At 41.6% G+C, this 25,776-nt stretch overlaps 1 protein-coding gene across 24 annotated transcripts in view; it reads left to right on the forward strand.

Annotated features, from left to right (window-relative positions):
* The window catches only part of ST7L (suppression of tumorigenicity 7 like), a 187,498-nt gene that overhangs the window by 102,305 nt on the left and 59,417 nt on the right, over positions 1-25,776 (forward strand). For 5 of the 24 annotated variants that reach the window (XR_014844487.1, XR_014844486.1, XR_014844482.1 and 2 more), the window contains one exon: positions 284-5,218. The exons of 18 other annotated variants lie outside the window; for them this stretch is intronic. The gene's annotated coding sequence lies outside the window, so the exon portion shown is untranslated. Of the gene's footprint in view, positions 1-235; positions 5,219-25,776 lie in introns of those variants that run through there. One more of the 24 variants, XR_014844489.1, reaches the window with a different exon arrangement.

Below are 25,776 nucleotides of genomic sequence, written 5' to 3' on the forward strand. Positions count from 1 at the left end.
CTTGGGTGGACTCGCCCACATGGGCCCCGAACTCACTTATGAGGCCCCTTCTTTGGCTTCAGCTGTCTTCATAGTCAAGTGGGACTGTGTCTTGGCACAACATAGATGCTCAACTACTAAAGCATGTTGCTGAGCTAAGGGGGCCCCCAGAAACACATCAGCAGCTTCAAGAGGGAGGGAAGTGGGTGAGGGGACAAGACTTCTCCCCAATGCTTACAGGCTACCTCTGCCCTAGAGTGGACAACCCAGGATGGGGCTTCACTCCTTCTTCCCCTCCCCTCAGAGCCCTCAACTCCCCAGGAGGAACCCCAGGCTGCAGGAGCCAGCTGACTGCAAGAACTGCACTCAACCACTTAACTTGAGAACAAATACGGAGCCAGAGAAGAGGTTTTCTGGGATCTGCCACTTTGGACTTCAAATCTCAAAATAAACTTCCAGCCTCAAGGTCCTAAACTCTACTGGAGAGCTCAGCTCCTCACGCAAGGGCTTGTTGTGGGGCTTCCAGGCAGAGGGTCAAGGCCAGAGGCTCAAACTAGCGCCTGACCTGCTCTTCCCTCCCATCCCCCACCTCCACTCCATCGTAACCGGAGCCAGGGGAGGAGTCGCTGATTTGGGAGTCAAGTTCTGGTCGAGAGGGCCCCAGCCTGGAGTCAAGTCAGCACTTACTGAGGTCCTGCTGTACACTGAGCACTGGCTAGGGCATCCTAAAAGACAGGAGTAAAAGGGTCTCACCCCCAAGGCATTTACATGCAAATGCAATAAAGCCATCTAAAGGCTGGGATGATAAGGCTCTGCTGTCTGCTGAGGCAGAAAAGGCCTGAGGGAGAATCCCAGGACTACCCCCCCCCCATCTTTTTCCACTATTCTCAGCTGTGTGTGGCTCAGTGATTTTGAATTTTTACTGGCCCTTGGATGGGAATGGAGATGAGCTAAGGGGAGTTTGGGTGTAAGTAAACAGCTCTTACTCCACCCGGGTCTACCCCCCTTGGAGGCCCCGCTTCCCTGGGCCCCTTTGGTGATGACCTTCTCTTCTTCCCGGTGGGTGGGAGGTGGTGTGGATGGTAATGAGCAGAGAGAAAAGCTGAGAAGGGGCTGGGGGGAGGTTTGGATAGGAGTCAAGGAATTCCTGAGACTGCTGCTTGCACAGGGGGCCCTGAGACGCCTTTGCTGAGATTTCTTTGCAAACCTAGGCAAGTCTCATTTGAAGTGGGGCCAGGTTCACCCAGACCCCTAGTGCCCCCAGCTCTTGTTCTTCCTCTCCCACCACCCCAGGCAGGTGCCTAGGGAAGAGCAGGGAGTTTGGGAAGAACCCAGGGGCTTTTAAGGAGGGTGAGATGGGGATCAATGCTTTGTACACAGCCTGACGGGCCTCTCCTTGGTATTTATGAGCTCCCAGGCGAAGCATTGGACTTGTCTCAAAGAGGCCAGGCCAAGAGGGCTTTGGAGGAAGGAGCATCTGCCCCAAACCAGGGGAAGGCTTTCAGTGGGGCAGGGCTAAAGACAGAGACCCTCTCTCTCCCAGCCAGTGGCCAAATGGGGGTAGACCAATCCCCAAGGGCCCCTGCGAAAGGAAAAGAGAGAGCTAAGGGAGAAGGGGAAGCGGAGGCCTGAGGAGGCGGAGCCCCGGGGGTCTGGAGCCTTTTAGCACTTTGGCTGTAATCAGACCGGAGCCAGGCGGTGGGCGGGCTGACAGCCATCCTGGGCGGGTGGCCCAGGTTCTGTGTGAGGCCAGTGGGTGTGCTGCTGGGATCCTGGGTGGTCACTGACCAGCCTAACCCCAAGGGAGGGTGGTCCTACTTTGCCCCCAGCCCCTCTCTCACAACCTGCCTGTATCAAATAGACTACACAGAGTTCTCGTTCTCCTCTCACCACCTGTTCTGGGCTTCAGAACAATCTGGAAGTAAGATTTTCTTCCAGTGGAACCATCTGTAGAGCCCACTCTCTGGCTCCCTCCCAGTCTGCTTTCCCTGGTTCACTCTGCCTCTTGCTCTTCGCCAGTCTCTTTTCTGTGTCATCATCTCTCTGGGTCTCTCTCTGGCCCATATTTCTGTCATTCTGTGTCTATTCCTTTCTCTCTGCATTTGTCTCTCTGCCTGTTTCTGCTAGCCTTTCCTCCTCTGTCAGAACCTCTGCCTCCCTATCTAGCTCTGTCACTCTTGTTTCGGTCTGTATCTCTGTCTCCCCCTCCATCTTTCACTCTATGAATCTGTATGACTCCCGTTCTCATTCTTGTCGCTTTCTTCATCTCTCTTTCTCCATATCTTTTCTGATTCTCAGCCTCTGTGTCCCTCTTTTTCTTTATGTATCTTTGTTTCTCTTTGTGTCTGTCCTCTCTCTTTCTCTTGCCCTCTGCCTCACACCTTCTTCTGCAGTCCCTCCAACACAGTGCAAAGTGCACTGGACTGAAAGAAATCAGGCCCCCACCACCAACACCACCCCGCGCATGCTCAATCATGTAAGATTTGCATGACTCTCTGTCACTTTCCCACTCCTGGCCTCAGTTTCCTTGCATGTGAAACAAGTGGGATAGAGATCCAGTTCCCTCTCTCCAGGCCTCTTTCTGTCTTTATCTCTCATTTCTTGTAGCAAAGCCCATCCTTTCTTCTGAGGGTTCTGCTTCTTTGCTCCCTAAATTTAAAGTTAGGACTTCAGCCTCCTCCAGACTCCCAGTGGGAAGGAGTCTCTGATACTGTCAGCCAGCAGGCCCCAAAAGGACCCCTCACTCTTTTACTCTCTTAAACAGGGTAGACAAGGTCCGTTTCTGGGGCCATGTCTGGGATATAAACCAGATTAGCTCATCTCTCTAATCCTCTTTGTGCTGGGGCCTCTGCCAGGCAGGGACACCCACAGCGCAGAGTGAGGGTGTGTGTGTGTGTGTGTGTGTGTGTGCGCCGGCATGTGCACAGGCAGATTCTTAGAGAAAACAGGACCAAGGTTCTCCTCCCTCTGTTACCCTCTGTTGCCTAAAAAGCCCAAATCAAGCCCTGAGTCCATAGGAAAACTCCTCAGGCTTGAGCCAAATCAGGGTTTTCATAATCCCAGTCTGTTCCTCCCCCACCTCCCCATCTCCTTTACTACAGCCTCTCTAGGGCTGGAGAAATCATTCCAGCCCTCCGCCTGTTCCTTAACAGCCCGGAACCCACCCCTTCGCCACACATATATTCCTTCCCAGTCATTTTCCCAGAAGGGTCTTTCCATCCCTTCCAGAAAAGTCTGGGTGTCAGGCAGAGAACAGGGGACCTGGAGGAGGAGGGGGAGGGCAGGCAGACCCTGGGTGTCACACTTTAAGTTAGAGGCCTCCGGCCTCTCTCAGAAGTTTCATTTGAAGAGGTCTTTCTTGGCTGATAAGATCAAAGCATTCCCTCTGCCAAATCACTACCTTATTTTCCAGGCAATTATAGAACTTATTGTATCAATTAGCCTGGTCTCCAGCTGCAGCAGTTTATCTCTGTCGTCGTGCGCTTGCGGGAGACATGGTCTGCCTGGCCCAGCCAGCCCGACCAGCGAGGGAAGGGCGGGAGCAGGGCCGAGGCCCGGGGAGCTGTCCGGCTGCTTTCAGCAGGGATCTGGCAGGTACAGGGCAACTGGGGGTGCCCTTCTGAGGTCTGGAGACCCGGCCAGTCTTCCCTGTGTGCCCTGCTACCGCTGCAGGAGCGCTCTTTTTCCGCGGCGCCACACCTGCACGCCTGATGTGGCCCGGGAGGGCGAGCCACCAGAGCCTAGAACAGGGATGAGACCAATCAGGCCCGGCCTGGGCGCTGGCCCCGCGGAGGAAAACGCTGAGCGGGAGCCAAGATGCCCTCTCCTTCCTGACTCTGGCGGGTGACTCACTCTGTGGGCCGTGCGCCCCACAGTGGCATTTCCTGGAAAGGCATAGTTGGGTGAGCTTCGACTTTGTGGGGGCTCCGGCGTTTCAAACTGGAAGAAAATCTTAGGAGTGCGCGGCACGGAGAAGTGGGTGCCTCCATGGGTGCAAGGAATGTGGCCTGCTTTGCCTCTGCCCTGTCTGCAGCCTCTTTTCTGCAGAAGAACCATGCCCACACCTGGCGCTGGGGTCGGGTGGGGCCCATTAGTGTGGCTGTTCTCAAATTTTTCCGTCTCAGTATCCCTTTACACTCTTAAAAATTATCAAGGACCCTAAAGAGCTTTTACTTAGGTGGGTTATATCTATCCATATTAGCATTTAAAAGGAAGGCAGGAGCCAAACTGCAAGTGTTCCCAGCGGCCAAAGTTGGGACAATTTGAGCAACAAAATTAAGTAATTTTGGATTATGACCCAAAGTATAAAATACATATGCATGAGTCCATACTGATATAAATAAATGATTCCTAACTGTGGGCTACAGATGATTTCCTTCTAGAGTACAAAACAGAAAAAGGGTGTGTGTGGTGGGGGGAGTAACTTTACAGTGGAGAAACCTGACAAACCTCAGTCAGGTGATCAAGGTCAACATCAGCAGTGACTATTCATGTTGATAGTGGACCCTTGATGTGATGTGATGAAAATGATACTTTACCTCTGTGGTTTCCCTCTCCGTAGCCAAAGTCTTAACTAGAAGAAAAAAAATCAAATTAATTGCATCAGAGGGACGGTCCACCAAACACTTGACCAGTGACTGCTCCTCAAAACTGTCAAGGTCATTCAAAAACAAGGAAAGTCTGGAGTTCCCGTCGTAGCTCAGTGGTTAATGAACCTAACATCCATGAGGATGTGGGTTCGATCCCTGTCAGTGGGTTAAGGATCTGGCTTGCCGCGAGCTGTGGTGTAGGTCAAAGATGCGGCTTGGATCTGGCGTGGCTGTGGTGTAGGCCTGTGACTTCAGCTCTGATTAGACCCCTAGCCTGGGAACCTCCATATGCTGCAGGTGCGGCCCTAGAAAAGACCAAAAAAAAAAAAAAACAGGGAATGTCTGAGAAACTGTCACAGCCAAGAGGCACCTAAGGAGTCATGACAACTAAATGTATTATTGTATCCTGGATAGGATCCGGGAAAAACTGAGGAAATCTGAATAAAGTATAGACTTTAGTAAATAATAAAAATGTATCAATATTGGTTCATTAATTTTGACATATGCACCACATATTTTTAATGTAAGCAAGATGTTAATAATGGGGAAAACTGGATGTGGGGTGTATGGTCGCTCTGTACTATCTTTGTAATTTTTCTGTAAATCTAAAACTTCTAAAAAATAAAGTTTAAAAGATTAAAACTTTAAAATATTTACATATCTTAATTAATTTAAATTCACAATAACAAACCCAATACTTGCTAATATTAATGTCATGTTTTATGAAAAACAACTATAATTTCCAAAACAAAAACAGTGGAAGAGTGGCATTACGTAACATTTTTGCAAATATCTTTAAGGTCCGGCTTAAGAGCAGGAGTCTCGTATTTGTTTCTGCATTGTCTGTTGTAACATCGCATGTCTTATAGCCTCTGGAAAACTCCACTCTACATTCAAGAGAGAATGAGTGTGAGAGGTCAAACAACAGAGAACTGCTGCCTTAGTGATCTCATCCATTGCTCTGATTCTAGATTCACAATTTGAAATCACTAGCTTTGAAACAACTCCACTGAATTCTCTGGCCATATTTGTCATCATATTCTGCCTTCTCCCCACCCCTATCATCCCCTTTCAACACTCCCCAGTCCATGTCAGCATGAGCATCATTCTGCCAGTCACAGTAGCTCTGTGAAGGTAATATGCAAAACACTGTGCTTCCTTCCCATTGTGCGAAATTATTTAGCAATGGGACAGTTGCCCCTCTCATTTTTCCTAAACCACTGAGAAGTTACAAGCCCCAAAATATTGAATGCATGGGATAAATGATTGTTGGATGACTATTGATAATTCTGGTATAAGAGCTTCTTTCTGATGAAATCTCCTGCATAGCAGCCCGAGTTTCCCCTGTGAATGATAAAACAGTCTTTGATTTAGTAAGTTTGATATTTGCTTTGCTTTTAGCAAGGACTAGTTTCTCTCATTGCCATAGGCAGGTAAACCCAGTTTGGCCAAGTGTATTTTAAGACATCTCCTTGTCTTCAGAAACTAGGTTGGGGCATCAATTCAGTAGAGATGTTTCCACCCACAGAATACTATCCACAAACCACAAGTGCTGTCATATATTACATTTTCTTTATCCATTCTTCTGTGGATAGACATTTAAGTTGTTTCCATGTCTTGGCTATTATAAATAGTGCTGCTATGAACATAGGGGTGCATGTATCTTTTTGAATTATAGTTTTGTCAGGATATATGCCCAGGATTGGGATTTCCTTATATATTTTAGATATTAACCCCTGACCAGATACATGGTTTCCAAATATTTTCTCCCATTCTGTAGGTTGCCTTTTCATTTTGTTTACTGTTTCCTTTGCTGTGCAGAAGCTTTTTTGTTTCATATATTAGCACTTGTTTAATTTTGCTTATGTTGCCTATGCTTTTGGCACCTTTTCCAAAAATCATTGCCAAGACCAATGTCAAAGAGATTTTTCCCTACATTTTCTTCCAAGAGTTTTACTGTTTCAGATTTTCTTTGGGTCTTTAATCCATTTTGAGTTAAATTTTTTTTTTTTTCTTTATGGGGCTGCACCCACAGCATATGGAGGTTCCCAGGCTAGGGGTCCAATCAGAGCTGTAGCAACCAGCCTACGCCAGAGCCACAGCAACGCAGGATCTGAGCCGCATCTGCGACCTACACCACAGCTCATGGCAACGCCGGATCCTTAACCCACTGAGCAAGGCTAGGGATCGAACCTGCAACCTCATGGTTCCTAGTTGGATTCATTAACCACTGAGCCACGATGGGAACTCCATGAGTTAATTTTTGTAATTGAGTATGATAATGGTTCAGTTTCATTCTTTTGCCTTTGGATATCCAGTTTTTCTATTACCATTTGTTAGAGAGACTATCCTTTCCTTGTTGTGTGTTCTTGGTGCTCTTGTCAAACATTAGTTGACTGTATATGTGTGGGGTTTATTCTGACTCTCTGTTTTGTTCCATTGGTTTATATGTCTTTTTATGTCAGTACCATATTGTTTTGATTATTATAGCTTTGCGTTATAGTTTGAAGTTAAGTGTAATGGCTCTATCTTTGATTTTTTCAAGATTGCTTTGGCTATTCAGTGTCTTTTGTGGTTTTATATATTTTAGGATTTTTTTTTCTATTTCTGTGAAAAATGCCATTGGAGTTTTGATAGAGCTTGCATTGAATCTGTAAATCATTTTGGGTAGTAAGGACATGTTAACAATATTAATTCTTCCAGTCCAACAACATGGGATATCTATCTATTTATATTTCTTTCACCAATGTCTTACAGTTTTCAGGATAGGTGTGGTACCTCCTTGGTTAAATTTATTCCTAATTTTGTTTTTGATGCTATTTTAAGTAGGATTGCCTTTTTACTTTCTCATTGGTTTCTGGCTTTTTTTTTTTTTTTTAGGGCTGCACACATGGCATATGGAGGTTCCCAGGTTAGGAGTCGAATCAAAGATGCAGTTGCCAGCCTATACCACAGCCATAGCAATGGTTCTCTTATTTCTTCCTCTCTTGATATCTTCCTTTGAGATTTTTTTTAGAAGAAGTTCCCTGGGCCAGGGATTAAACCTATGCCACAGCAGTGACTCAAGCCACAGCAGGGACAATGATAGATCCTTAACCATTAGGCCACCAGGGAACTCCTCTTCCTTTGTGATTTGATGATTTTTTGTAATGATATGCTTTGATTTCTTTCTTTTATTGTTTGTATATTTACTATAGGTTTTTGCTTTGTGCTTACTATGAGGCTTACATAAAATATCTTATAGTTGTAAATGTCTATTTTAAGCTGGTAACAATTTTGATCACATCCAAAAATTCTACCCTTTTACTCTTCACTTATTTCATGCTTTGATGCCATAATTTACATCATTTTATATTGTGTACCATTAACAATTTTGTAGCTGTAGTTATTTTTAACACTTTTGCTTTTAATCTTTTCATCTTTTTGTTGTTGTTGTTGTTGTCTTTTTAGGGACACACCTACAGCATATGAAAATCCCCAGGTTAGGGGTTGAATTGGAGCTGTAGCTGCTGGCCTCACCACAGCCACAGCAATGCCAGATCTGAGCCACATCTGCGACCTACACTGCAGCTCACAGCCATGTTGGATCCTTAACCCACTGAGCAAGGCCAGGGATCGAACCCATGTCCTCATGGATACTAGTTGGGCTCATTACTACAGAGACACAACAGGAACTCCTAATCTCTATAGTGGAGTTAAGTGATATATACACCACTATCACAGTAGAGTATTCTGTACTTAATAATATATTTATATTTACCAGCGTGTTTTGTACTTTCATATGTTTTTTTATATTACTAAGCAGGATTTCTTTCATTTCTGCTTAAACAACTCCCTTTAACATTTCTTATAAGACAGGTCTAGCGGTGATGAATTCCATCAGTTTACGTTTGTCTTAGAAAATCTTACCTCTCCTTCGTTTCTGAAGGACAGCTTTGCTGAGTAAAGCTCCTTGGTTGGAAGTTTTTTACTTTAACACTTTGAATAGATCATTCCAGAGCTCCACTGATAACTTTACTGGGGGTTCCCTTGTATGAGATGAGATTTCTTTTTCTTTTAACTGCTTTCAAAATTATCTTTGTCTTTGATTTTTGACAACCTTATTATAATGTGTTTTATTATAATGCATATTGAAATTTTAATATAATTGTATTATTATAAGATAAATTATTTTATTTAAAATTTTAGTGATAATTTTATTTCATTTTTTGTTTAGTTTTTTAACTTGACACTTATTATTTTATATATATATATATATATATATATACTTTTTTGGGGGGTCTTTCTGCCATTTCTTGGGCCACTCCTGCGGCATATGGAGGTTCCCAGGCTAGGGGTCAAGTTGGAACTGTAGCCTCTGGCCTACGCCACAGCCACAGCAATGCGGGATCCTAGCCACGTCTGCAACCTACACCACAGCTCATGGCAATGCCAGATCCTTAACCACTGAGCCACGACGGGAACCCCAACACTTTTATTATTAATGTATCTTGTTGAAAGTCTTCTTTGAGTTGACTCTATATAGGGACTTGTGAGTTTCATGTTCTTGGATGTCCATATGTCTCCCAGATTTGGAAAGTTTTCAGTCATTCTTTCTTTTTTCTTTTCTTTTCTGTTCTTTTGTCTTTTTAGGGCCACACCCATGGCAGATGGAGGTTCCCAGGCTAGGGGTCCAATAGGAGTTATAGCCTCTGGCCTATGCCAGAACCACAGCAATGTGGGCTCCAAGACACATCTGCGACCTACACCACAGCTTGTGGCAACGCCGGATCCTTAACCCACTGAGCAAGGCCAGGGATTGGACCCAAGTCCTCATGGATGCTAGTCAGGTCCATTAACCACTGAGCCACATGGGAACTCCTTCAGTCATTATTTCTTTAAATAAGCTCTCTGACTTCTCATCCCCTCACTTTCTCTCTCTGTTCTCTTTCTGGGACTCCCATAATGCAAACAGCGCCTCAATTATGGTGTCTCATAATTCACGTTGTCTTCGTTCTTTTTTCTTCTCTAACTGGATAATTTCAAATGCCCCATCTTTGAATTCTTAGTTTCATTCTGCTTGATCAAGTCTGTTGTTGATCTTTCACTGCATTTTTCTTTTAAAAAAATTTTTTTTATTTTTTATGGCCATACCTGTGGCATATAAAAGTTTGTGGGGCCAGTGCTTGAATCAAAGCTGCAGCCAAGACCTATGCCACAGCTGTGGCAATGCCAGATCCTTTATCCGACTGTGCTGGGCTGGGGATTGAACCCACATATCTGCAGGGACGTGAACCACTGCAGGCGAATTCCTTTTTTTTTTTTTTTTTTTTTTTGGTCTTTTGTCTTTTTAGGGCGGCACCTGCAGCATATGGATGTTCTCAGGTTAGAGGTCTAATCAGAGCTGTTTCACCAGTCGATGCCAGAGCCATAGCAATGCCAGATCCAGGCTGCATCTGTGACCTGCACCACAGCTCACCCACTGAGCAAGGCCAGGGATCGAATCCTCAACCTCATGGTTCCTAATCAGATTTGTTCCCACTCTGCCACAACTGGAACTCCATGCAGGCGAATTCTTAACCCATTGCACCACAGTGGGAACTCCTGCATTTTTCATTTTATTGTATTTTTCAGCTCCAGAATTTTTGTTTGGTTCTTTTTTTTTTTTTTTTTTTTTTACAATTTTTAGCTCTTGCTGAACTCCTTGTTTTGTTTATGTATTATTTTCATAATTTTCTTGAATTGTGTATCTGTATTCTCTTGTAGCTTGTTGAGCTTCTTTAAAACAATTTTGAATTCTTTGTCCTGCTCAGGGTTAAAGTGGTATGTAGGTGGGGAGTGGGCTGGGGGAAGGAGGGCTAGAAGCCCTGGTCCTTAGGCAGTGCAACAGCAGCTCCTTCTGGTGAATAGGTGTGGCAGTGTCTTCCTCCCTGGAGGTCTGTGATGGCAGTGGCCTTTGGTTACCTCAGTAGTGAAAGCTGCTAATGTCCTCTGTGGAGCAGACCACTGAGATCTGCACTGTCAAACACTACAGAGTCTTGTACTGTGAAAGCTGCATGTAGCTCATGGCTATTATGGGGGTTGTTGAAGTCCTCAGCTGCAAAACAGAGCAGGCTGCTGTTTTAGGGTTGTGCTTGCTTATGCTGCCTGGCTTACACTGATAATCCCCCACTTTATTCTTTATTCCTAGATGATTCCAGATATCTCTCCTAAGCCAGCCTCCCTAGAAATTCTTTCTGTGTGATTAGTCTTCATTTTTTGCTCCTCTGTGTTGCCAGAGATTCTTTTTTTAAAACATATGTTATTTCCAATATTTTTTTCCCTCAGAATATCTTTATTTTTTCCAGTTTTATTGAGATATAATTGACACACAACACTGAATAAGTTTAAAGTGCAGAAGTTCTTAATTGGATGCCTGACTCTTCCAGGTCTATTTTAGTTCATGGATAACTATTTAATTTTTAAATTTATTTATTATTTATTTTTATGGCTGCAACTGCAGTATATGGAAGTTCCCAGGATAGGGGTCAGATTGGAGCTGCAGCTACAAGCCTATGCTGTAGCCTGGGGCAATGCTGGATCCTTAACCTATTGAGAGGCTAGGGATTGAACCTGCAACCTCACGGTACTATGTTGGATTCTTAACCCACTGGGCCACATTGGGAACTCCTTTTTTTATTTTTTAAATCAAAGTATAGTTGATTTACAATGTTGTGTTAATTTCAGGTGTACTAATTTTGGAGTTTTGTGGAGAGATGAAGGCTAGTATCTTCTACTCTGCCATCTTGCTGACATCCTTTCAAGGCACTTCTCATTCTGGGCTCTGAACATGCTCTATGCTTCCTCAACTCTTAGAAGGTTTTATTTTAATTGATTTATTCTTTCCCTTTTATTGTTTGTAAATCACAAAAGTAATACATTTTTGTAGGAAAAACTACAGGCATATACATGTAGTAAAACGTTAAAGTGTCTCACCACCACATTCCCCATTCCACACCTCTTCTTAGAGATAAATTATCTATTTCCTTCCATATATTATTACGTCCTTATTGTCATAATAATATATAATTATTTTCATAGAATTGGCATCAACTATTCATATTATACTTTTAACAACATACTTATGTTATCTTTATTTGCCATTCTTTGCAGTTGCCATATAGTATTCCAAGCTGTGCATATATCAAAATTTACTTAACTCTTCTCCTACTGATGAACATCTAGGTTATGTCCAGATTTATGGTACAATCAGTATGACAAATACAGTCAGTATGTTACAAAATTATATACATTTTGGAGTAATATGTATTTCTGTAGAAGTGAAACTGCTCAGTCAAAGGATATGACTGTTTTAAATTTTGATGCATATTACCACAATGTCCTTTGAAAAAATTGTACTGCTTTACACTTTTAACAACATATATTATTGCCACTTCCCCTATACTCTTACCGAATTTGGATATAAGCATTTTAACTTTTTTCCAGCTTGATGGGCAAATAAGTGGTATTTTAAAGTTTTATTCCATATTTCCCAGATTGCCAGTGCTCAAAGGCATTTGTAGTTCTAAAAATTGTTTATTTATAGCTTTTGCCCATTATGAACATCTTTTTATTTTATATAGACTATTTTTAGAGTAGTTTTGGGTTTACAGGAAAACTGAGAGGAAGATGTGGAGATTTCTCACATATCACTTACCCCTGCATATGCACAGCTTCCCTCACTATAAAAATCCTACATCAGGAGTTCCCGTCGTGGCGCAGTGGCTAACGAATCCGACTAGGAACCATGAGGTTGCGGGTTCGGTCCCTGGCCTTGCTCAGTGGGTTAAACGATCTGGCGTTGCCGTGAGCTGCGGTGTAGGTTGCAGACGCGGCTCGGATCCCACGTTGCTGTGGCTCTGACATAGGCCGAGGGCTACAGCTCCAATTCGGCCCCTAGCCTGGGAACCTCCATATGCCGCGGGAGCGGCCCAAGAAATAGCGAAAAAAAAAAAAAAATCCTACGTCAGAGTGGTCCATTTGTATACTTTCTGAACCTACATTGACACATCATTATCACCCAAAGTCCATAATTTAGATTAGTGTTCATTCTTGGTGTTGTACATTTTATGGGTTTTTTCAAATACACAATGATATGTATCCACCATTATAGTACCATATAGAATAGTCTCAAAAATCTTCTGTGTGCTGTCATTTATTCCTCTTTTCCCCCAAACACCTAGTAGCCACTGATGCTTTTACTGTCTCCGTATTTTACTTTTTCCAAAATACTACATGGTTGGAATTTTACAGTACGTAGCCTTTTCAGATTGGCTTATTTCATTTAGTAATATGCAATTAAGGTTCCTCCATGTCTTGATAGCTCATTTCTGCTAAATAATATTCCATTGTCCAGGAGTTTCCTGGTGGCCTAATGATTAAGGATCCCACATTGCCACTGCTGGGGCTCAGGTTGCTTCTGTGGCATGAGTTCTATCCCTGGCCAAGGAAATTCCACATGCCACAAGTGTGGCCAAAAAAAAATCCATTGTCTAAATGTACCATAGTTTATTTATTGATTCACTTGTTGAAGGGCATATTGTTTGCTTCCATGTTTAGGAAGATCATGTAGGAACAACTGGCATTTTGACAATATTGAGTCTTCCTATCCATGGAGATGGACTATCTCTCCATCTTTTTAGTTATGGATTTCATTCATCACAGTTGTGTAGTTTTCCTTATATAGATTTTGTACATATTTTGTTAGATTTATTCCTAAGTATTTCATTTTTGGGGGGGTGCTAATGTAAATGGGATTGTGGTTTTAATTTCAAATACAACTATTCATTGCTGATACATGGGAAAGCTATTGACTTTTGTATATTAATCTTACATCTTGCAACCTTGTTGTAATTATCTATTAGTTCAAGAAGATTTTGTTGCTGTTATTTATTCCTTCTACATAGACAATCATGTCTTCTTTAAGCAAAGACAGTTTTGTTTTCTTACCAATCAGTACATCTTTTATTTCCTTTTCTTGTCTTACTGCATTAGCTAGAATAACCAGTATGATGTTGGAAAGAAATAGTGGGAGGGGACATTCCTGCTTTGTTCCTGATCTTAGCAGGAAAGGTTCTAGTTTACCATCAAGTATTATGTTAGCCGTAGATGTTTTCGTAGATGCTCTTTATTAAGTTGAGGAAATTCCCTTTTATTCCTCATTAAATTAGAGGTTTTTTAGAAATCATGAATGGGTATTTTGTCACCCATTTATTTGTCAAATGCTTTACGTATCTACTGGTATAATCATGTCATTTTTCTTGTTAGCATGTTGATGTGATGATGTATTAGTTGGTTTTTGAATATTGGACCCATCTTGCATACTTGGTCTATCTTATTTTGTCATAGTGTATAACTCTTCTTAAAAAATATATTGTTGGGAGTTCCCGTCGTGGCGCAGTGGCTAACGAATCTGACTAGGAACCATGAGGTTGCGGGTTGGATCCCTGCCCTTGCTCAGTGGGTTAACCATCCGGTGTTGCCGTGAGCTGTGGTGTAGATCGCAGATGAGGCTCGGATCCTGCGTTGCTGTGGCTCTGGCATGGGCTGGCAGCTACAGCTCCGATTCGACCCCTAGCCCGGGAACCTCCATATGCCGCAGGAGCAGCCCAAGAAATGGCAAAAAGACAAAAAAAAAAAAAAAAAAAATATATATATATATATATATAGTTGGATTTGATTTGCTAATATTTTGTCAAGGATTTTTACATCTATGTTCATGGTAGATATGTTTTTAGTTTCCTTGTAATATCTCTATCTGGTTTTGGTATTAGGGCAATATTGACCTCATAGAATGAATTAGAAAAATTCCCTCTGCTTCTATCTTCTGATAGAGATTGTAAGAGTTTGTAAAATTTTATCCTTAAATATTTGGTAGAATTCACCAGTGAACCCATGTAGGCCCTGTACTTTCTGTTTTAGAAGGTTATTAATCACTGATTTAATTTCTTTTTTAGACATAGGCCTATTCAGATTGCCTATTTCTTTTTGTGTGAGTTTTGGCAGATTACGTCTTTCAAATAATTGATCCATTTCATCTAGGTTATCAAATTTGTGGGCATAGATTGTTACTAATATTGTTTTATTATCTTTTTTTTTTTTTTTTTTTTTGTCTTTTTGCCATTTCTAGGGCCGCTCCTGCGGCATATGGAGGTTCCCAGGCTAGGGGTCGAATCGGAGCTGCAGCCACCGGCCTACGCCAGAGCCACAGCAATGCGGGATCCGAGCCGGGTCTGCAACCTACACCGCAGCTCACGGCAACGCCGCATGGTTAACCCACTGAGCAAGGGCAGGGACCGAACCCGCAACCTCATGGTTCCTAGTCGGATTCGTTAACCACTGCGCCACGACAGGAACTCCTGTTTTATTATCCTTTTAATGTTCATGGGATCTATGGTCATGTCCCCCCGCTTTCATTTCTGATAATTAGTAATTTATATTCTCTCTCTCTCTCTCTTTTTTTTTTTTTAGCCTAACTAATGGCTAATTGATTTTATTGATCTTTTCAAAGAACCAGCTTTTGGTTTTGTTGATTTTCTATACTGATTTTTCTGTTTTCAATTTTATTGATTTCTGCTTTAATTTTTATTATTTCTTTTATGCTTGCCTGTGGTTAACTTGCTCTTCTTTATCTAGTTCCCTAAGGTGGAAGCTTACATTATTAATTTTAGGTCTGTCTTCTTTTCTAGTACTTGCATTCAATTTTATAACTTTCTCTCTAAGTATTGCTCTTGTTCCCTGTCATGAAATTTATTAAGTTGTGTTTTTATTTAGTTTAAAAATATTCTAGGAGTTCCCATTGTGGCGCAGCAGAAACGAATCTGACTAGGAACCATGAGGTTGCAGGTTCAATCCCTGGCCTTGCTCAGTGGGTTAAGGATCTGGCGTTGCCGTGAGCTGTGGTGTAGGTGGCAGACATGGCTTGGATCTGGTGTTGCTGTGGCTGTGGTGTAGGCCGGCAGCTGTAGCTATGATTAGACCCCTAGCCTGGGAAACTCCATATGCCACAGGTGAGGCCCCAAAAAGAAAAAAAAAAAAAATCTAAAATTTTGTCTTACAATTTCTTCCTTGATCCAAGTGATATTTAGAAGTGTGTTGTTTAATCTCCAAGTATTTTGGGATTTTCCAGCTATCTTTCTGTCACTTATTTCTGGATTAATTCCATTGTGGTTTGAGAGCAAACGTTGTATGATTTGTATTCTTTTAAATTTGTTAACATGTGTTTTCTGGACCAGGATGTGGCCTATCTTGATGAATGTTCCATGCAAGCTTGAGAAAAATATGTATTCTGCTGTTGGATGCGGTGGTCAATAGATGTCAAATATAACCAGTTAATTGATGGTGCTCTTGAATTCAATTATGTTCTTACTGATTTTCTGCCTGCTAGATTTGTCCATTTATGATAAAGGGGTGCCGAAGTCTACAACTGTAATGGCAGATTCATCTGTTTCTCTTTGTAGTTTTATCCATTGTCCCTTCATGTATTTTGATGCTCTGTTGTTAGGTATACACCTTAAGGATTAATACGTCTTCTTGGAGAATTGACTTCTTTATCATTGTGTAATGCCCCTCTTTATTCCTGTTAAATTTCCTTACTTTGAAATTTACTCTGCTCGAAATTAATATAGGTACTTCTTTCTTTCTTTGTTTTTGGCCATGCCCATGGCATGCGGGAGTTCCTGGGCCAGGATTGAACCTGTGCCACAGCAGTGACAATGCTGGCTACTTAACCTGCTAGGCCACTAGGGAACTCCCTCCTTTCTTTTTCCTTTCTTTCTTTCTTTCTTTCTTTCTTTCTTTCTTTCTTTCTTTCTTTCTTTCTTTCTTTCTTTCTTTCTTCCTTCTTTCTTTCTAGGGCCGCACCTGTGGCATATGGAGGTTCCCAGGCTAGGGGTCCAATCGGAGCCATGGCAGCCTGCCTACACCATACCCACAGCAACATCAGATCTGAGCCGAGTCTGCAACCTACACCACAGCTCAGGGCAATGCCAGATCTTTAACCCAGGGATCGAACCTGCAACCTCATGGTTCCTAGTCAGAATTGTTTCCCCTGCACCACGAAGGGAACTCTGCAATAAAGTATTTTTAAATTAAGATGTGTACAATGTTTTTTTCAGATATAGTGTTACTGCTCGCTTAATAGATTATAGTGTAAACATATATGTACTGGGAAACCAAAAATCCATGTGACTCACTTTATTGAGATATTTGTTTTTTTTTTTTTTGTTTTTTGTTTTTGTCTTTTTGCCATTTCTTGGGCCGCTCCTGCGGCATATGGAGGTTCCCAGGCTAGGGGTCGAATCGGAGCTGTAGCTGCCAGCCTACGCCAGAGCCACAACAACGCAGGATCCGAGCCGCGTCTGTGACCTACACCACAGCTCACGGCGACGCTGGATCTTTAACCCACTGAGCGAGGCCAGGGATCGAACCCGCAACCTCATGGTTCCTAGTCAGATTTGTTAACCACTGCACCACGACGGGAACTCCGAGATATTTGTTTTATTAAGGTGGTCTGCAACCAAACCCTCAATATCTCCAAGGTATGCCAGTATAGATATATTTCTATTTATCCTGCTTAGTGTTCTCTGAGCTTCCTGGATCTGTGGCTTGGTATCTGACATTAATTTGGGGAAATTCTCAGTTATTCTTGCTTCAAATATTCTGTTCCTTTCTCTCTTTCTTTTCATTCTGGTATTCTTGTTACATGTTAGTTTTGCCACATTTCTTGGGTATTCTTTTCTGTTCTTTTTCCACCTTTTTTTCTCTTTGCTTTTCAGCTTTGGAAATTTCTATTGGAACATCCTCGAGTTCAGAGATTGTTTCTTCAGTTATGTCCCAACTACTAATGAAGTAGTACAAAATGAAAAAATATCCTATGGAATGGGAGAAAATATTTGCAAATGATATGACTGATAAGGAGTTAAATTTTGTACATATATTATATATATATATATATGTATAGCTCATACAACTCAAAATTAAAAAAAAAACCCCAACCTAATTAAAAAATGAACGGAATATCTGAATAGACACGTTTCCAAAGTTGACAGATGGTCAACAAGCACATGAAAATATGTTCAACATCATTAATTATCAGAGAAATGCAAGTCAAAACCACAGTGAGATATCACCTCACACCTGCCAGAATGCCTATCATCCAAAAGGCCCCAAGTAACAGATCTTGGTGAGAATGTGGGAAAAGGGAGTCTTTGTACACTGTTGTTGGGAATGTAAATTGGTGTAGCCACTACAGAAAACAGTATGGAGTTTTTAAAAAAAAAAACAACTGGAAGTAGAACTACCAAACAATCCAACAATTTCATTCCTGCTTATTTATCTGAAAAAGGCAAAAATATTAACTTGAAAAGATGCATTCCTATATTCATTGTGCCATTATTTATAATAAACAAATACTGTATAATATCACTTACATGTGGAATCTAAAATCAAAACAAGAAGTTCCCGTCGTGGGGCCGTGGTTGACGAATCCGACTAGGAACCATGAGGTTGCAGGTTTGATCCCTGGCCTTGCTCAGTGGGTTAAGGATCCAGCATTGCCGTGAGCTGTAGTGTAGGTTGCAGACGTGGCTCGGATCCCGTGTTTCTGTGGCTCTGGCGTAGGCCGGCGGCTACAGCTCCAATTGGACCCCCAGCCTGGGAACCTCCACATGCCGTGGGCGTGGCCCAAGAAATGGCAAAAAATAAATAAATAAATAAATAAAAACAAATGAATAAACATAAGAAAACAGAAATAGTCATAAGTTCAGAGAAAAAAAATGGGTGGTTGCCAGAGGGGAGAAAGTGGGGGAATGAGAGAAATAGGCAAGGGAGATTAAGAGGTACCAAATTCCCTTAACGAAATGAACAAGCATGGGCATGAAATGTACAGTGCTGGAATTATAGTCAATAATTATGCAATAACTTTGTATGGTGACAGACGGTAAATAGATTTATTGTAGTGATACATCAGGAACTAACATAGTTTTGTAGGTCAATTACACTTCAAAAACAAACAAATAAACAAATGCATAGAAAAAGAAATCAGATTTGTGGTTACCAGAGGTGGGGATGCAGGGGGATTGGATGAAGCTTCAAAAGGTACAAACTTTTATACCAGAAATTGACAGAACGATGTAAATCAACTATAAAAAAACTTCTTTAAAAAGTACAAATTTCCAGTTATAAGAGAAATAAATACTAGCAATGTAAAGTACAATAATAAATTAACACTGAATGTTATATATAAAAGTTAAGAGAGTAAATACTAGGAATTATCAACATCAGGAAAAAAATGTTTTCTCTATTTTTTTTTCTTTTTTTCTTTTTAGGGCCGCACTTGAGGCGTATGGAAGTTTCTAGACTAGGGGTTGAATCAGAGCTACAGCTGTGGGCCTATACCACAGCCACAGCAACACCAGAACCGAGCTGCGTCTGTGACCTATACCACAGCTCATGGCAACTCGCATTCTAATGGATCCTAGTTGTGTTTGTTAACCGCTGAGCCACGGCAGAAACGCCTCTTCTGAAATTCTATCACATCTGTTATTTAATTTATCGTATTAATATGCCATCTGACATTTAAATGATCATTTACATTTACTCTGTAAGAGGAGTTCCTTTGTGGCTCAGTGGGTTAAGGACCTGGTGTTGTCAATGCTGTGGCTCGGGTCACTGCTATGATGCAGGTTCCGTGCCTGGCCCAGGGATTTCTGTATGCCACAGGTGCTGCCAGAAAAATATTACTCTATAAACTTTTTTTTTTTTTTTTTTTTTTTTTTGTCTTTTTGCCTTTTCTAAGGGCCGCTCCCACGGCATATGGAGGTTCCCAGGCTAGGGGTCTAATCGGAGCTGTAGCTGCCAGCCTATGCCAGAGCCAGAGCGACATAGGATCCAAGCCCTGTCTGCGACCTACACCACAGCTCATGGTTAACGCCAGATCCTTAACCCACTGAGCAAGGCCAGGGATCAAACCTGCAACCTCATGGTTCCTAGTCAGATTCATTAACCACTGAGCCACAATGGGAACACCTCTATAAACATTTTTTGAACACCTACTTTATGTGAGGCACTCCACCTGCCAGTTACTACCACTTTCAAGGATTCATAAGTCTCCTGGGAGGGAGAAACACAAGCATAACAACAAAAATAGAAAGTGCTATGGGTAGGCAGTTCCCGTTGTTGCTCAGTGGAAATAAGACTGACTAGTATTCCTAAGCACGTGGGATCGATCCCCAGCCTCGTTTGGTGGGTTAAGCATCTGGCTTTGCCTGAGCTGTGACATAGGTCACAGACGCAGCTCAGATCCTGCTTTGCTGTGGCTGTTGTGTAGGCCAGCAGCTGTAGTTTCGATTTGACCCCTAGCCTGGGAACTCAATATGCCGCAGGTGTGGCCCTAAGACGCCAAAAAAAAAAAAAAAAAAAAAGGTTCTATGGGTGTTTTATAGGTGGAGGAATTATTTCTACTTTTTCAGGAAGAGTATTAGAGATCAGGGTAATCTTTCTGAAAGATGTATATTTTGATCTAGGCCTTGAGAGATGAGTAGAATTTAATATACAAAAATGGGGGAATGTGCATTTGGGGCATAGGGAATATCAATATTTTCTTTTCACTAACAATATAAATTCTTTTTTTTTTTTTTTTTTTGGCCACACCTTCGGCATATGGAAGTTCCCAGGCTAGGGTAGAAGCAACGCCGAGTAGCTATGTTGCGAGCCACACGGGAAGTCCGACAATATAAATTCTTTGAGAACAAAGAAACATTTTTTTAACCTCTCTCTTTAAGCCCCCTTTGTCACTCACACTTGGCAGAACAACTTTCTACACTGAAAACAGAATCCGTTAGACACCCTTCTCTCAACTTCTTTCCCAGAGCAAGGAGGTGATCCCCAGACTTGTCTCTCTACCTGGATCCTAGATTCTTTTTTCTCCCAACTCCCCTGGGACTTCCATCTGATGTAATTCCAACTCTAGAGCTTTTTATCTTTTGGACTTGGATCTCATGGACTGAGTTAGTCCTACTCCTAGTTCTTAATACATGATTGTCATTAAACTGTGAGGCTCACTCTTTTGCAGGGAGGGGCACACCTGCAGCATGTGGAATTTCCCAGGCCAAGGATCAAACCTGCGCCACAGCAGTGACCCAAGCATCTACAGTGACAATGATGGATCTTTAACCCACTGCACCATAGAACTCCTCTCATTTGTTCTTTATTCCCTTCCCTGTTCCATAGGCTTCCACTCTAATGTAATTGAAATATGTCCTTGGATACATATGTATCCTTCTGTGTTGTTTGCATGTGTATTTTTCTTATTTTTAATTTTTATAAATTGTACTGTTTGGCTGCACTTGTGGCAGGTGGAAATTCCAGGGCCAGGGATCGAACAAAAGAGCCATTGCAGAGACAATGCCATAGTTATGCTGTGGCCACAGGGGAAGCCCACAATTCAAAAAGATACATGCACCCCAATGTTCATTGCAGCACTATTCACAGTATTCACAATAGCTAAGACATAGAAGCAACCAAAATGTCCATCAACAGAGGAATGGATGAAGAAGATGTGGTACGTATATACAAGGGAATATTATTCAGCCATAAAAAGAATGAAGTAATGCCACTTACAGCAACATGGATAGACCTAGAGATTATCATACTGAGTGAAGTAAGTCAAAGGAAGATAAATATCATATGATATCACTTATATGTGGAATCTAATAAAAATGATACAAAAGAACTTATTTAGGAGTTCCTGTTGTGGCTCAGCAGTAATGAACCTGACTACTATCCATGAGGATGCGGGTTCGATCCCTGGCACCACTCAGTGGGTTAAAGATCCAGAGTTGCTACGAGCTGTGGTGTAGGTTGCAGACTTGGCTCAGATCTGGCATTGCTGTGGCTGTGATATAGGCCAGCGGCTACAGCTCTGATTTGACCCCTAGCCTAGGAACTTCCATATGCTGCAGATGTGGCCCTAAAAAGACAAAACAAAAAAACAAAAAAACAAACATTTAGAAAACAGAAACAAACTCATAGATTTCAAAACCAATCTTATGGTTACTGTAGGTGAAACTGTTGGGTGGAGGGAAGAATTGGGAGGGTGGTAATAACATGTACACCCTGCAGTATAAAACAGATGATTAACAAGAACCTACTGCAAAGCACAAGAAAATCTACTCAATAGTTTGTGATAACCTATATGGGGGGGAAAATGGCTATATTTATTTATTTATTTGTTTTTTTGTCTTTTTGCTATTTCTTGGGCCGCTCCCGAGGCATATGGAGGTTCCCAGGCTAGGGGTCGAATTGGAGATGTAGTCACTGACCTACACCAGCGCCACAGCAACACAGGATCCGAGCTGCGTCTGCAACCTACACCACAGCTCATGGCAACGCCGGATCCTTAACCCACTGAGCAAGGCCAGGGATCCAACCCGAAACCTCGTGGTTCCTAGTCAGATTTGTTAGCCACTGAGCCACGACGGGAACTCTAAAAATGGCTATATTTATATGTATGACTGATTCACTTTGCTGTACACCTGAAACTAACAACATTGTAAATCAACTATACTCCAATAAAATTATTATTTATTTATTTTTTGTCTTTCTAGGGCCTCACCCAAGGCATATGGAGGTTCCCAGGCTAGGGGTCTAATCCGAGCTGTTGCTGCTGGCCTACACCACAGCCACAGCAACACAGGATCTGAGCTGCGTCTGTGACCTACACCACAGCTCAAGGCAACGCCAGATCCTTAACCCACTGAGCAAGGCCAGGGATCGAACCTGCCACCTCATGGTTCCTAGTCAGATTCGTTTCCCCTGCGCCACGATGAGAACTCCTAAAATTAAATTTAAAAAGTTAAAAATAAAAGTTAAAAATATTGTATTGTGATATAGACCTTGTATTAGTCTGGTTTTTGCGTGAGTGAAAAAAAATCCTAACATCTTAGTGGCTTAGGATAGCATTTGTTTCTTGCTCCATTACATGTTAGTGATTATAGGCTGGAGGCCGAAGTTCTCCCCCTCCATCTTCCCACTTTAGGACCAGGCTGAAGGAACAGACCCTTTTGGTGAACATGCTATTTTCTTGCAAAAGAAAGTAGCCAGAGAGTTGGCTGAACATGTGATGCTTCTTAAAACTTCAGCTTGGACTTGACATGTTTCACATCTGTTCCCACAAGTCATATCTAAACCTAACAATGCATGAAGTATACCTATTGGGAAAACTGCTGCTGCAAGTTTCCTCTAACAGGTGGGCTATGTAAACCTCTTACAGGGAAAAGAGTGAATTACTGAGGACAATAATACAACTGACCTTAGACTCCCTGAGTTTTAAGGTTTCCCACACTCTTATGTTTAAAAAATATCTATTCTTCTTGCTATGCAGACATGCATAATTCATTGGTTCTAAGCATTGCACTGTGTTCCATAATGAATATTGATCATATTTTACTTATTCATTTTCCCAGTAACCTGAACTCATACTATCAAAACGAGTGCCTCCCAAAACATTTTCACACATGAGCTTTAAGTGTGCAAATTTGTCTAGGATTACTGGGTTTCAGGACACACACATGCTTAAACTCACTACAGTTTACACTCTCTCAGCAACGAATGAGACTTCCCATTTTCTCTTGTTCTTAAAAGTAGTTGGTATTTTCAACTTTTTTTTTTTTTTTTCTTTTAGGGCTGCACCTGCAGCATATGGAATTTCCCAGGCTAGGGGGTCAAATCAGAGCTGCAGCTGCCAGCCTACACCACAGTCACAGCAACACCAGATCTAAGTGGCATCTGCAACATACACCACAGCTCACGGCAATGCTGGATCCTTAACCCACTGAGCGAGGGCAGGGATCAAACCCGAAACCTCATGGTTCCTAGTCGGATTTGTTTCCACTGCTAATTTTATCTTTTGAACTTCAGTTTTCACTCCATCTAGATTGGATTTTGTACATGGTTCAAAGTCTGACTTTTTTTCCATATAAAAAAACCTCTCTGAATTTTCAAGATTTTCTTTGTCTATTGACCAAGTACTCGTGGTCTATAAATAAACTATTTTTTCAGCTTTATCTCAAAACTCTCTTTCAAGACTAGTTTCCCTCCCTCATCCTTTCTTAACCTCTAAACTTCTTAAAAACATAATCTATATTCTTTTTTATATAATGATTTTTATTTTTTTTTCATTATAGGTGATTTACAGCATAATCTATATCCTTTATTAAGGAAAACTTCAGATTTTTCCATCTTAAGTTTCTTAATCCCTCCTCTTCCCTCTCTCTTTCTCTCGTTCTCTTTCCCTTCCTTCCTCTCTCCCTCTTCTCTCTTTTTTTCCCTCTCTTTCTTTCTTTCTCTTTCTTTTCTCTCTCTCTCCCCCTCCCCCCCTTCTTTCTTTCTCTGCCACACCTGTGGCATGTAGGAGTTCCTGAGCCAGGGATCAAACCCACAGCATAGCAGTGACAACGCAGGATCCTTAACTCACTGAGCAACAGGAAAATCCAGTATTTCTTAATATGCTATAATCTGGTTTCAGTACCCAAAAGTATACTTGAAATTGTTCTCTGTATTATTATAGAATGCTTCCTAATTGCCAGATTTAGTGGCTTATTTTCATTCTGCATTTGCCTTGACTGACAATTCTGGGGTTTCTAACACTGCCAAAGCCCCATACTCATCAAAAGCTTCCCTTCTTTGGCTCTTAGGACCCTGTTTTCACTTGGTTCCCCCCCCCCCTTTTTTTAACTTTTTTCATTTAATATAATTATTTTGAGATTCATCCATATTGTTGCATGTATTGATAGTTCATTCTTTTTTATGGCTGAGTGGTATTCCATTGTATGGATATACCAGAGTTTATTTCATTTGTTGATAATTTGTAGATAATTTGGGTAATTTCTGTTTTTTTTGCTGTCACACATAAAACCACTATGAAAATTATTTTACAATTTTTGTATAGACATAAGCTTTTATTTATTTGAGATAAATACCTAGAAGTAGAATGGCTAAATCATATTGTAGGTAAGTGTGTATTTAAGTCTTAAAGAAACTACTAAACTATTTTTCAAAGTGGTTGTACCATTTAAATTCCCAAGAGCAGTTCTGAAACCAAAAGCACTTTTCACTAGATCCTAGCCAGAACTCAGATTGGGACTTGAACCCATATGATGGGACTCGAATCCAGTCAAAAGCCAGATTGGGACTTGAACCCACGTGCTGGGACTTGAACCCAGCCTAAACCCATATTGGGACTTGAACACATGGTTTTTAAATTAGAATCACTCACCTGGTGTCTGGATTTACTGAAGTTCAGGTTCTTTGTGTCTCGGCACAGAAGGAATTCGGCGAGAGACAATGTGTTAGGCAAGAAATAGATTTATTAAGATAGGACACTTGTGAGAGATACAAGTGGGCAGGCAAAGAAGCTCTGCCCTGAGGATTAGGTGGGCTACATTTTTATAATCCAAGGAAAGTGCGGAGGGGAAAAGACTGCTTTCTTCCTCATTCTTTGGGTAGATGTCGGGCTTACATCATTAGCTCCTCCATTTTTCGTAACAGAACATTTGACCCTGCGTGGTCAAACTAGGACTGTCTTAGTGCTTATTCAAATCAGCAGAAGGGTGGTAACATACACTAAAATTTGTTGACTCATCTCAGGTTTCTGTATAATGAGGGTCTCCTACTTTTGAGTTTGTTCCCTCTAATACTTTTGGGTAGTTCTCATTGGCCTTTGGTCATTTCCTCACATGCATATATTGATTAGTACTCAGTTGAAGACCTCAGTGGAAGCCTTTGGAGATCTCTGGACATTTCTGTCATTGCAGCTCTCTTGTCTATAATACCTTTCTCTCCCAATTTTCACCTTTATCTCCTCTACTTAGGGATATTGCCAGCCATACCTTGACCCCCCTGTTCACTGCTGGGTCAGTTATAGGAGTCACTTCATTTGTTTTCCATCTCTACCCTTTTGCCTGATGTCCAATCACTTTAGAATTGTTATTTAATATATTTTACTCAGTGTTTAGTTGTTTTAGATGTTTTAGTGGTTAGTTGTTCACTCAGTGTTTAGTTAAATAAGGGGGAGAATAAATCCAGTCCCTCTTATTTCATCTCGGTCAGGAGCAGAATTTTCTACAAATTTAAAAAAACATGTCTTTGGACTCCATACTCTAATTACATCTTTATATTTATGGTGCATTCA

The sequence above is a fragment of the Sus scrofa genome, chromosome 4 (assembly GCF_054392235.1).
Source record: "Sus scrofa isolate SSC_HxYL_T2T_F1_AM1 chromosome 4, Sscrofa_HxYL_maternal_Yorkshire_Landrace_v2.0, whole genome shotgun sequence".
NCBI lineage: Eukaryota > Metazoa > Chordata > Mammalia > Artiodactyla > Suidae > Sus > Sus scrofa.